The sequence below is a fragment of the Kogia breviceps genome, chromosome 11, assembly GCF_026419965.1.
Source record: "Kogia breviceps isolate mKogBre1 chromosome 11, mKogBre1 haplotype 1, whole genome shotgun sequence".
NCBI lineage: Eukaryota > Metazoa > Chordata > Mammalia > Artiodactyla > Physeteridae > Kogia > Kogia breviceps.
In genome coordinates this window covers 48,199,766-48,210,977 of record NC_081320.1, presented here as the reverse complement: position 1 = coordinate 48,210,977, position 11,212 = coordinate 48,199,766, and the positions used below count along the sequence as shown (strand labels likewise).

The window sequence follows — 11,212 nt, the reverse complement described above, 5'->3', positions numbered from 1 at the left end:
ACACAGATTGATTTCACACAGAGGTAAGTACAGGGTGTATCTTCCTCTTTCAGGGAGTGCACACATTTTCTTTTGACGTGATTGTCATTTCCTTGATAAACTGGAACAGGTAATCTCTGTCGAACAGGATAAATGCAATTGACAGTCATGGTTTGGAGAGAATGGTTGGTGTGCTTTCAGGTCCCTAACTGCAGGGATGGGAGGATTTGTGGGATGAATGGCTGCACCTTCCTCGGAGACACTGGGCTTTTCGACTTTGAGTCTCTGGATGCTCAAGTTATTTCTCCAGGAAGTGGGGATACTCAAATACTCATTGAAATTGAAAGCTTGAGGACTTCCCTGGTGGCACAGTGGTTAAGAATCCACCTGCCAGGACATGGAAGCAACCTAAGTGTCCATCAACAGATGAATGGATAAAGAAGATGTGGCACATATATACAATGGAATATTACTCAGCCATAAAAAGAAATGAAACTGAGTTGTTTGTAATGAGGTGGATAGACCAGGAGTCTGTCATACAGAGTGAAGTAAGTCAGAAAGAGAAAAACAAATACCGTATGCTAACACATATATATGGAATCTAGGAAAAAAAAAATGTCATGAAGATATTAGTGGTAGGACGGGAATAAAACACAGACCTACTAGAGCATGGACTTGAGGATATGGGGAGGGGGAAGGGTTAGCTGTGACGAAGTGAGAGAGTGGCAGGGACATATACACACTACCAAATGTAAATTAGATAGCTAGTGGGAAGCTGCCGCATAGCACAGGGAATTCACCTCAGTGCTTTGTGACCACCTAGAGGGGTGGGATAGGGAGGGTGGGAGGGAGGGTGATGCAAGAGGGAAGAGATATGGGAACATATGTATATGTATAACTGATTCACTTTGTTGTAAAGGAGAAACTAACACACTATTGTAAAACAGTTATACTCAAATAAAGATGTTAAAAAAAAAAGAAAGAATCCACCTGCCAATGCAGGGGACACAGGTTCGAGCCCTGGTCTGGGAAGATCCCACATGACGCGGAGCCACCAAGCTCGTGCGCCACACCTACTCAGCCTGTGCTCAAGAGCCCGCGAGCCACAACTCCTGAAGCTCAGACGCCTAGAGCCCATGGTCTGCAACAAGAGAAGCCACCACAATGAGAAGCCCACACACCTAAAACGAAGAGTAGCCCCTGCTCACTGCAATTAGAGAAAAGTCCACGTGTAGCAACAAAGACCCAACTCAGCCATAAATAAATAAATAAATAAATAAATAAATAAATAGAATAAGATTGTCAGAGCTGCAAGGGATTTTATTAAAAAAAAAAAAGAAATTGAAAGCTTGAGATTGGCCTGATTTAAGATGACCTGTTTCCCAGTGCTTTGAAAAATGCCAGTCTAGATTGGGTTTTTGGTTTCCTTGCTGACTGAAATAAAATTTTATCAGAATCATAAGAAATGATAAACTGATATTGTTATTTCTGTCTCTCCTCCACTGATGCTCAAACCACTACACACTGGAAACACCTGAACTCTGTTGAACTCCCAGAGGTCTGTTTTAATTGGTCAGGGGTTTGACCTTGAGACTGGGAATTTAAAAAGCTCCTCAGGTGATTCTAATGTTCAGCGAAGCTTGAGAAGCTCTGCTTTACAGGATAATTCTACATGTTCTCATCTTTGGCTTTTTATATGCACATTCACTGAGATGTCAAATTCATCTTCCCAGCTTTTCCCACATACTTTATGAATTTTTGAAAATAAAGAGACCTTCAGAATTACCCTAGACCAGTGGTTCTAAACCAGGGTTGATTTTGTCCCTCGTGGGATACCTGGCAATCTCTGGAGACATTTTTGACTCACAACTGGGGCATGAGTGAGCCTGTGCTATTGGCATCTGATGGATAGAGGCCAGGGACACTGCTAAACATCCTACAACGCACAGAATGCTGCCTCCCCTACCCCCCAACAGAGAAGTATCCTGCCTAAGATGTTAATAGTGTCAACATTGAGAAACTCTGCCTTAAACTTGATCTCTCTCATTTTACAAATGGGAAGGTAGATGATATCTTGATTTGCCCAAGGATTCATGCATAATTATTGGCAGAATAAAATTCCTAACAATTGTAGCATTACAGTGGAACCCTGTCCTTATGCTCTCCCCTCCCTTTTAACCTACCGCCCTAGGGAAATTTGTTATTCAACTTGTTTCCTTTTCCCTCTCAAATATCCCCAGTCTCTCAACGGTGGTGACATGTTTCCTGTATTATAGTATTTCAAATTTCTTAAATTAAAAAAAAAAAAAGGACGTAGGATAAATTGCATAGGCTCAATAAGCACCTTTTCTCTTTCTTTTTTTTTTTTTTCCTCTTGGATGGAATAATAACAAGTTAGTGCTGGGCCTGGGGTGCTTTGTTCTGAAAGCCGCTCCGATTGGGAGTTACATAAATCTATGATTAATTAAAAAAATGGCCAAACGAAGTAATTGTCACTTCATAAACCTGGTTCGGTGAGCAAGATGTTTCTAACTTAGGCACCCACAAAATGAAATTATACAACGGCTTCTTGGTGACGAGAAAGACAGCAGAGTACCTCCACTCCTTTAAGTCAGGGTTCGTGTGCACGTGCCTGCACACGTGACTCGGCGTGTGGCTGTACATGTGACTGAGTGACCGTGTGCGTGCCTGCGGGCGGGCCGGTGCGCGTGCATCTGACTGCGTGCCCGTGCGCCTGACTGCGTGCCCGTGCACGTGACTGTATGCCCGTGCACGTGACTGCGTGCCCGTGCACGTGACTGCGTGCCCGTGCGCCTGACTGCATGCCCGTGCACGTGACTGCGTGCCCGTGCGCCTGACTGCGTGCCCGTGCGCCTGCGTCTTGCGGGAAGCCGGGGGGCAGGCTCTTAGCTGTAGAACTGCTTGGAGAGAGTTTAGGAAGGTGATGGGGACTTTGAATTTGGAAATTGTGAGTACACTTTCCTTTACTTGCATATTCCCTCAGTTCCACCCCTCCTCCCCCCCATCTTCACCTCAGCTAAAGTAATTAACTGTGGTTATTTCTGGAAGGTAGGATTTGGGATTATGCATGTGTAAAGTATATTTCTTTTTTACTTCTTTCTTCTCTCTACTTTTTCTGTGAATGCGTTTCTGTAGTAAAAATGTAATCTTTTTTTTTGTTTTGGCGGTACACGGGCCTCTCACTGTTGTGGCCTCTCCCGTTGCGGAGCACAGGCTCCGGACGCGCAGGCTCAGCGGCCATGGCTCACGGGCCCAGCCGCTCCGCGGCATGTGGGATCCTCCTGGACCGGGACACGAACCCGTGTTCCCTGCATCGGCAGGCGGACTCTCAACCACTGCGCCACCAGGGAAGCCCAAAATGCAATCTTTTAATCAAATACTATAACTGCAGAATCACTTGGGAGCTTCTGAACAAAACCCTCGGGCGCCATCCCCAGAGGCTGTGATTTGGTTGGTTTGGGGTGGGGTCCAGGAAAGGGTGTCTGAGTTTCCCCAGGCGGTTCCTCTGTGCAGCTAGATTGGAGACCCCGGGTCTAGGAGAGAGGTTCTCAGCCTTGTCTTCAGAGCTGCAGACAACACCCATGCCTGCCTGGGTGCACCTGCAGAGGTTCTGATTGAGTTGGTCTGGAGCTGGGCCTGGGCTTTGGCAGTGTTAAGAGTTCCCCAGGTGATTCAGGTATTGGAAGGGCTGCCTGCTATCCCTAAGGATTTTTTTTGGCGGGGGGGATTATCTTATTTTTGCTCTCTCATTACCAAGCTTCCTTGTCAACTGAGAGTTAAAGATATTGCTCTAAACTTTGATTACAGGATTAGAAACAAGGGTCCATCTCCTTTGGGGGGCAGTAACAGTCAAAGTTAGGGGAACACTAATTATAAAGATAGATTGTATTATTTTTCATTGTTGAGAAAAGGATGAGCTTGAGGAGATTTTACTTATTCAAACTGACTTACCGGGGCTTCCTTGGTGGCGCAGTGGTTGAGAATCCGCCTGCCGATGCAGGGGACACGGGTTCGTGCCCCGGTCCGGAAAGATCCCACATGCCGTGGAGCAGCTGGGCCCGTGAGCCATGGCCGCTGAGCCTGCACGTCTGGAGCCTGTGCTCCGCAACGGGAGAGGCCACAACAGTGAGAGGCCCGCGTACAGCAAAAAACCCCCCCAAAACAAAACAAACTGACTTACCTTCATAAGCTACCCTAAGAAGATTCATAAGGAGTAAGGAGCTGCCTCGGGGGTGCAAAGAGGCCTATGCAGTAGGTACTAACAAATGTTTTTAGTCTCCAAATACTTCTGCCTCTCTTTCCTTTTGCTCCACCTACCCCCCCCCCCGCGCCTTTTTTTTTTTTTTTTTTAAAGGAAGGGAGGGTCTCCTTCCAGTTGTATCTTAACGGAGTCTTCTTTGATGATGCCCAGGTTGAATTCAGGACTTTCTTTTGTTAGAGCAGCCGTGCAGCTTTTTAGGCTTATTAAAGATATGGAGTGACTGCCCCTGGTGCCTCGACCTAGGGCCTTCCTGGAGTCGTGAGATGCGGAGTTCTCCAGTGTGATGGGCCCTCGGAAGGATCTAGGGCCGGGTTGACAGAGGGGAGCTCATAACAGCGAGGCAGGCCCTGGCAGGTCTGAAAAGCGGTCCAGTCACAGCCGTTTCTGGCTTCCTGATTCTCCACAGGAGCCACTTGGGAGCAGTATGGCCTTGCCTATGAGGGAGGCTCAGGGAACCTTCCCGGAACTGACCAGCGGAGCCCGGAGCCTGGAGCCCATGGCTGATGACAAGTGAAATAGTTCACAGAATATAAATCTTTCAACTTGCAAATGCTCATTTGGTGAGAAATCAGATAGTGGGTAAGAAGTGGGCAGAATCCTTGCCCCAGTGAATGAAAGTAAAGGATGGGAGACCCTGCCCTTTGTTCTGTGATTCGATAGTACAGAGTTTGTGGGAAAGAAGATTCTCTGCTTATGGTGGGTCCTTAATGGGCTTCTGAATGGGAGGCACTGGTGCCTCTCTTTATCTCACTGACAAAAGAGACAAAACAGAGAGAAGCTATCACTGGCCTGATGTGATATCCCACCATGCAACAGCTTCCAGGTTGAAAGCTCTTCTGACACAAGTCAAACAGAGGAACATATCACTCAGGGCCTTGCAATCTTGCTTTCATAAGAAACAGTATGACCTTTTCAATCTTATGTGTTTGTTCTAGGTCTTTGAGTTAGATTCTTTACCATGGATATGTCTCGCCACCAAGGAGATCACATTTGAAGTATTATTTTACATATTATGAAGTGTGTGTGTGTGTGTGTGTGTGTGATTAGCATTGTATTTCCATTTTCTGGCTTGCTGTATATTGTCACGCTTCCAGAATCTGTTTAGAAAGGGAGAGAACGAAGGGCATACAGGGAGTTGGGGGTGGAGGTCTAGGGAGCATATGGGCAGAGGTACAGGAAAGAGAGAGAAGTGGGCTGACTAGAGGGTTCCCCAGATCACAGGTCACAGGGCAACAGGAATTAAGTATGAACCTCTGAACTTGGTTTCTTGGCTGGCTGTGAGCTCTCTCTCAGCTCATGCCTTTTCCAGGTATTACTCAATTCCATTGCAGTCATCAGTTCCTTGCTGAGAATAAATCCAACTCTGGAGGGAGGGCGGGGGAGGAGTTGTCAGATGGGAGAACTAACAGATCCCACTGGCAGCTTTTTAGCCTCTCCCTAAAAGCATGAGGAGGTAAGGACCACCTGACTGCCAACTCTACTGTTATGCACCTGGGGTTGATTCCAAAGGTTGTGAGATGCACTCAGAAGAGAGGGCATCTGGAGATCTTGTGCTCACAGCCAGCCCAGGACAAAGCACGTGAGCCTGCCTTTCCTGCTGTTCCTCTCTCTGGAGGTCGAAACTAGCCAGTCCAGCTGAGCCAAGTGAGGTATTTCCTTCTTGACGCTCTTGGGAGCTTCCCACACCCCAGGCTAGAAGAGGATCCAGTTGGCTTTGGGGGTGATCTGGTGTCTCTCTTGTTACTGGAATTCTGAGGGATTCTAGATTCTCTGGAGCCAAATGGAGGTTTCTATGCATCCTCTATCTGAATTTAGCCTAAAAGTCAGCAAGTGATCACCACATCTGTTTCTCCGGTTATATCCTCAGTGAACCATGGAAGCAAACAAACTTTGATTCCATGACTATGACTAATAAAGTCAAAAGTCAACTAGACACCAGACCTGTAAGAAAGTGTTTCATCATAGGGGCAAGATTCAGGGCTGCCATGTCAAAGTTTTAGGGGCTATACAAAAACAATGAAATAGGAGCTGGTTCTGGGAACATACAAATTTAGCCTATTCTATATTATGACATGGAAAGTTCTTCAGGTAAACAGGTGTAAGCCATCAGGACTGGCATAATTACTTTGTAAACTGCTTGATACAGCAGCACTTGTGGAGACCCCATACTTGAGCACAGGGGTCTTTATTCTTGTTTGGCTGTGATAATGAAGGCCATAATTAACATGTAGGGCACTGTGATAAATGCATTAGATGTGTTTTCTCATTTAATCCTCACAACAACTTTATGAGGTAGGTATTATTACCTCTCTATTGTGCAGATGAGAATTCTTGAAGAGGTTAAGTCGTGTGTAGGCTCACCTGGATGGTAGGTGGAGGAGCTTCTGTAGCTTGTGTTCTTTTATAGTCGCCCTCCCCCTTAGAGATTGTTTGGGGGATACTCCAGGGTGTTGACCCTCATAGATTTTCCTAATATGGGTTAGTAGGTGTGAGAGTAAAATCCTTCTCTTCATTTAGATTAATTGTGCCAAAAATTAATTGTGAGACCATAAGGCTGAGAGACTAGCTCTCCAACAGGGTGCTAAGTGAAATGAAAAACTGCTTCTTGCCTTCATTCTAATTGCTTTAAATAGCAGTGTTGAAGTAGGGCTCCTAGTTGTAGGTTTGGACCAACTTCCTCTTGAAAGAAAGGAAGCTGAGAAATCTACAATTCCTAGGTAGAAGAACAAACAGAACATCCCCTGTCCTCTGACAGTCAAAAAAAAAAACACAACCTAACAAAACTGTCGTAGGATTCCTTCATTTTGTAGGGGGATGTTTTAAGGACTGTTTCTTTGTTTATTTTGCCAACCAAGGGGAGCTTCACCTGGTGTTTGGGTAGCAAGATCCGCAGTGGTGCTGTCTCTGAAAGACCTGACTCAGTGTCAGGGAAGCTTGGAGGCTGAGGGTAGGGAACAGCACAGTGCACCGGAAGAGCTGGCTCTAGTTCTGGCCCCAGTAAGTCCTGTGACTTGAACCAGCCCCGTCAGCTTTCCTCAGCTTGCCTAACTGGTTTGATTTGGGATGGTGTAAGACTGTGTGCTATGCTCACTTCGCTGATCATAGATGTTCCTGGGGGACATGTCAAATAACGGAGGTCAACCTATAACTCTTATTTTGTGTGGCTCATTTGTTCATTGTAAACACTTGTTTCATACTTCCTGCATGCCAGGTACTGTGTTTTATTTTAACTCAATTCTTACAACAATCCAGTGAGGGAGATATTATTCTTACCTTGATTTTGCAGATGAGGAAATAGGAGCACATGGAAGTTGATTTGTTCAAGGTCACCCACAAGTATGGGGTATGTGGTAGAGTCAGGCTCGAACCCAGGTCGTTGGAACCTGAATTGTGTGTTTTTAACAACTGTGCTACGGTCCTTCTCCATCTGACCTCCTCCAAAGTATACTCAGTTTTGACATGTCTCTTTTTTGGGGGGTGGTCTTGTCTTTATGAATAAAGAGGTTGTATATTGGGAACCTAAGGGAGGCTAGAACTAGAGCTTAGTTGTTGTAAGACCCTGTGGCCTTCAGATTTCAGAGTCCTGCCTGAGGAAGATCTGGAGAGGTTTGAGAACTTCTGATGTTTTCTTCTCATTATGCATTCTAGATGCACTACTTTTTCCCTTTTAAAGAATATGATATTAAATCCCAATGTTATTATTTTTGTTAATTGTAAAATTACTGTGCAGTAATTTGTAACATTCATTTGTATCATCAGTATCTATCTGTGGCCTATTGCTGGGTTCTTGCCTTGACAACAGCAATTATTGACATGCCTTTCAATGTCCAGCAGAACGTGGGGACATAATAATCAGCACTCATCACAAATATGTTCACTTTATTTGTTTTAATTAATTTTTTTCTTATTACAACAACACGTGTTCAGTGAGGAGCAGATAGATAATACCAAAATGCCAAAAGAAGAAAGATAAAATCTTCCAGAATCGTACCATTTTGTGACAGCTATACCAAAGCACTGTGTATAGACTTTTGCTATCAAAGTCTGTATTCAAGAATTTTATACCCAGCCAGCTTGTCTTTCATGTGTGAAAACAACAATTATATTCTCTGGTAGACAAAGCTTCAGAAATTTTCTGTGATGTTGGTTCTCTTGGGCAAGGTTTTACTTATTTGTCTCTTTTGAAAAAAGTGTGTGAAGATAAATTCCAGGTGACTAAGAGATGGTTGATGGTGCAGTGAGTGATCAAAAAACCCGAGTGTGAAAAAGGCCAGGGGCAGACACTTAAACCAGTCAGTGTACATGTTTGTATACCTAGATAGTTAATAAATAATAATTAGGGATTACATATAAAATCTGTAATTGGATTTTTATTTACAAACTGAAAGCAAATGTAAAAAATAATTCTTAGAAGATACTTGATACAGTAGTAATTATGTGGTACTCTGTACCTATAGCTCCAGATTGTATCATTAAAGTCTGAGAAGGAAATTCTGGGAATGGGTAGGGGAGAAGGAGTAGGAGGTAACAGGATGAGGAGAAGTGGGAGGAATTCAAGGCATTTGACTTGGATAATGTGAACCATTTGTATTTGTATACCCTGAAAAATAAAATATACAAGTGTTTTGAAAAATATTTAAATTAGTCAAGTGAGGATTATTATCATTTTAGGTAATATCAGTCCTTTAAAAATTTAGCTAATTAACTTCGTGGCTTTTTAGGCAGTTATACAATTTGTGCATTTTGTTTTTGAACCCACTTCTCTCTGAGCTTGTTCTACTCCTAAGCCCAGTTTACTGTGTGTTTCTCAAAGTAACCTTGATGAAGAGAAGCATACTGTCCTGTCTGCTTATGTCTGGGGTCTGACTGCCCAACTGGTACTAGAGATTAAAAGACAATTTTTTCCTCTCTTTTTTAAAAATGGACCGAATTATTTAATTAGGTTCTTTGTAAGAAGTTTAGAACACTACTTTGTGAGGATAAATTCCATTTGTAAGAGCAAACACAGAGCGGAGGTAGCCCTGGAGTTGAGGCACAGCTTTGATTCTTCTCAATTTGTGAGTCCACAGCTTTTGGATCAACCTTCCGCTGCTCTGTAATCTTGTATTTCTCTCTCTCTGTGTCGAAGATCTCACCTTCCTGGTGCCTGGGCTTATGCAGTTTCTTCTTCTTGAAGTAAGCATCAGTGAGATGTTCTGGGATTTTCACACCACTGATAGCAATTTTGGTGGAAGTGGCAATGACAGATTTCTGGTGTGTTCTCTGCAGAGGAACTCGATTGAGGGACAGAGGCCCAGTCACAAGTAGCAAGCCACTGCTCAGCTGCTTTAGGAAAATGATCCTCTTGTCTCTGTGGCGCCCAGTGAGGATAATCAGAATGGTCCCATGAGTGGTGCTAGCACGCAGTTTTCTCACATGCTTACTGAAGGGTTTTTTTTTGCGGTGACTCAACTGCTTTCGAGGCACGTCTTCAGTAGGATAATACCTAGGCCATTTTGTGCAGATTAACCACCCGGGTACTGCCATTCTTGTCACCACCAACTGGTTTTGTGACAGTAGCAAGAACCTTCACCTTCTTTTTCTTTTCAGCCTTGGATTTAGCTGCTGAATACTTCCTCTTGTATAAGGCCTTTCTGGAATACATAGCTGATCGGGAATATCTGCCAATTCCTCTGACCAGGACAGGGTTTCGGCTGCAGTGGGGCTTCCCTTTCTTAATCTGCTTCACCTTTTTAACCTTGGCACCAGCATCAGCCTTCTTGGCTTCAGGTTTTTTCTCCTTAGTATCCTTCTCAGCCTTTTCACCTGCCATCTTGCAAGATGGGAAACAGAGCAAAAGACAATTTTTTTCCTGTGTTTTTTTCTGAAATTTGTAGACATCAAGTTGAAGCTAGAATTCTACATGTGTATACATCTCCTCTCAAGGAAATAAACTAAACAGATTGGAATTTACTAAAAGATGTTCTCTAATTCTGATTGAATTTATACTTTAATAATTCTTGAATATTGTTTTCTCACAACTTGAGGCGCATTGGCACTGAACACAGCTTCTTTTGGAAATGTTGGTGTTGCAATTTGCTAATATCCTGTGTGTGTGTGTGGCGGGGGTGCAAGGAGGGCCAGGAAGGATTCACGAGTCAGATGTTGAGATGAGGACAGATAAGAATCCCTCCACTAGTAGGCTAGTTGCAGGAAGGCTACTCAAGGAAGTTAGCAGCCTTTCTCCTGGCCTGACTGCTGCTTCTCCTGGTGGTGACAAGGTTTTCAAGCCTCATTACTGGAAAGTTCATCCTGTTAGATTCCCACTTAGACTAGGAGGATGTGTTTGGAAATAGCTCAGACTCTGTGGCCATTCTGACATAGACAGTGACATTCCAAGTGTTGATCAAGGAGTTTTATTTATAGTTTCATTAACAAATGTGAAAAATAATAACTGATTAAGAAGTAACCACATGTGCATGCTACTGGATTAGATTTAGCAGATTTAATCTTGGCTGAATAATGAAGTGAGGTTGGCATGAGTTTTAGGGTCGAAACAGAAGAAACAAAACCAGTGATGGGCACAGGCTACACTAGCCAGGTTATGCTACACTGATAAATAAACCCAGAAATGTCAGGGAGTTAAGGCAGAAAAGGCTTATTTCTTGCTTTCATAACGTCCAGTGTTGGGTCGGCGAGGCTCTGGGCAGCATTCCCTCTATCTGGTTAGGCTGCCATCTCAACAGGTGGCTTCCAGCATTGCCAAGGCAAAGGACTGGAGACCAGTTTTTTATTTGGTGTCCCAGAGAAAACAGAAACACATTTCACTGGCTTTGCCTAGTCACGTGGCCCCACCTAACTGTGAGGGAACTATGGAGTAGTGCAGACCTGTGTGTCCAGGAAGGAGAGCAAGACTGGGTATGGGTGAGCACTGCATGCTTTTACTACACAGAGGAGGCTGTGCATATGGCC

General features: G+C 44.2%; 1 pseudogene; it reads right to left on the bottom strand.

Moving 5' to 3' along the window:
- Window positions 1–9,171: 9,171 nt before the first annotated feature.
- LOC131765817 (large ribosomal subunit protein eL6 pseudogene) lies at window positions 9,172–10,073 on the bottom strand (annotated as a pseudogene).
- Between the last annotated feature and the right edge of the window lie 1,139 nt (window positions 10,074–11,212).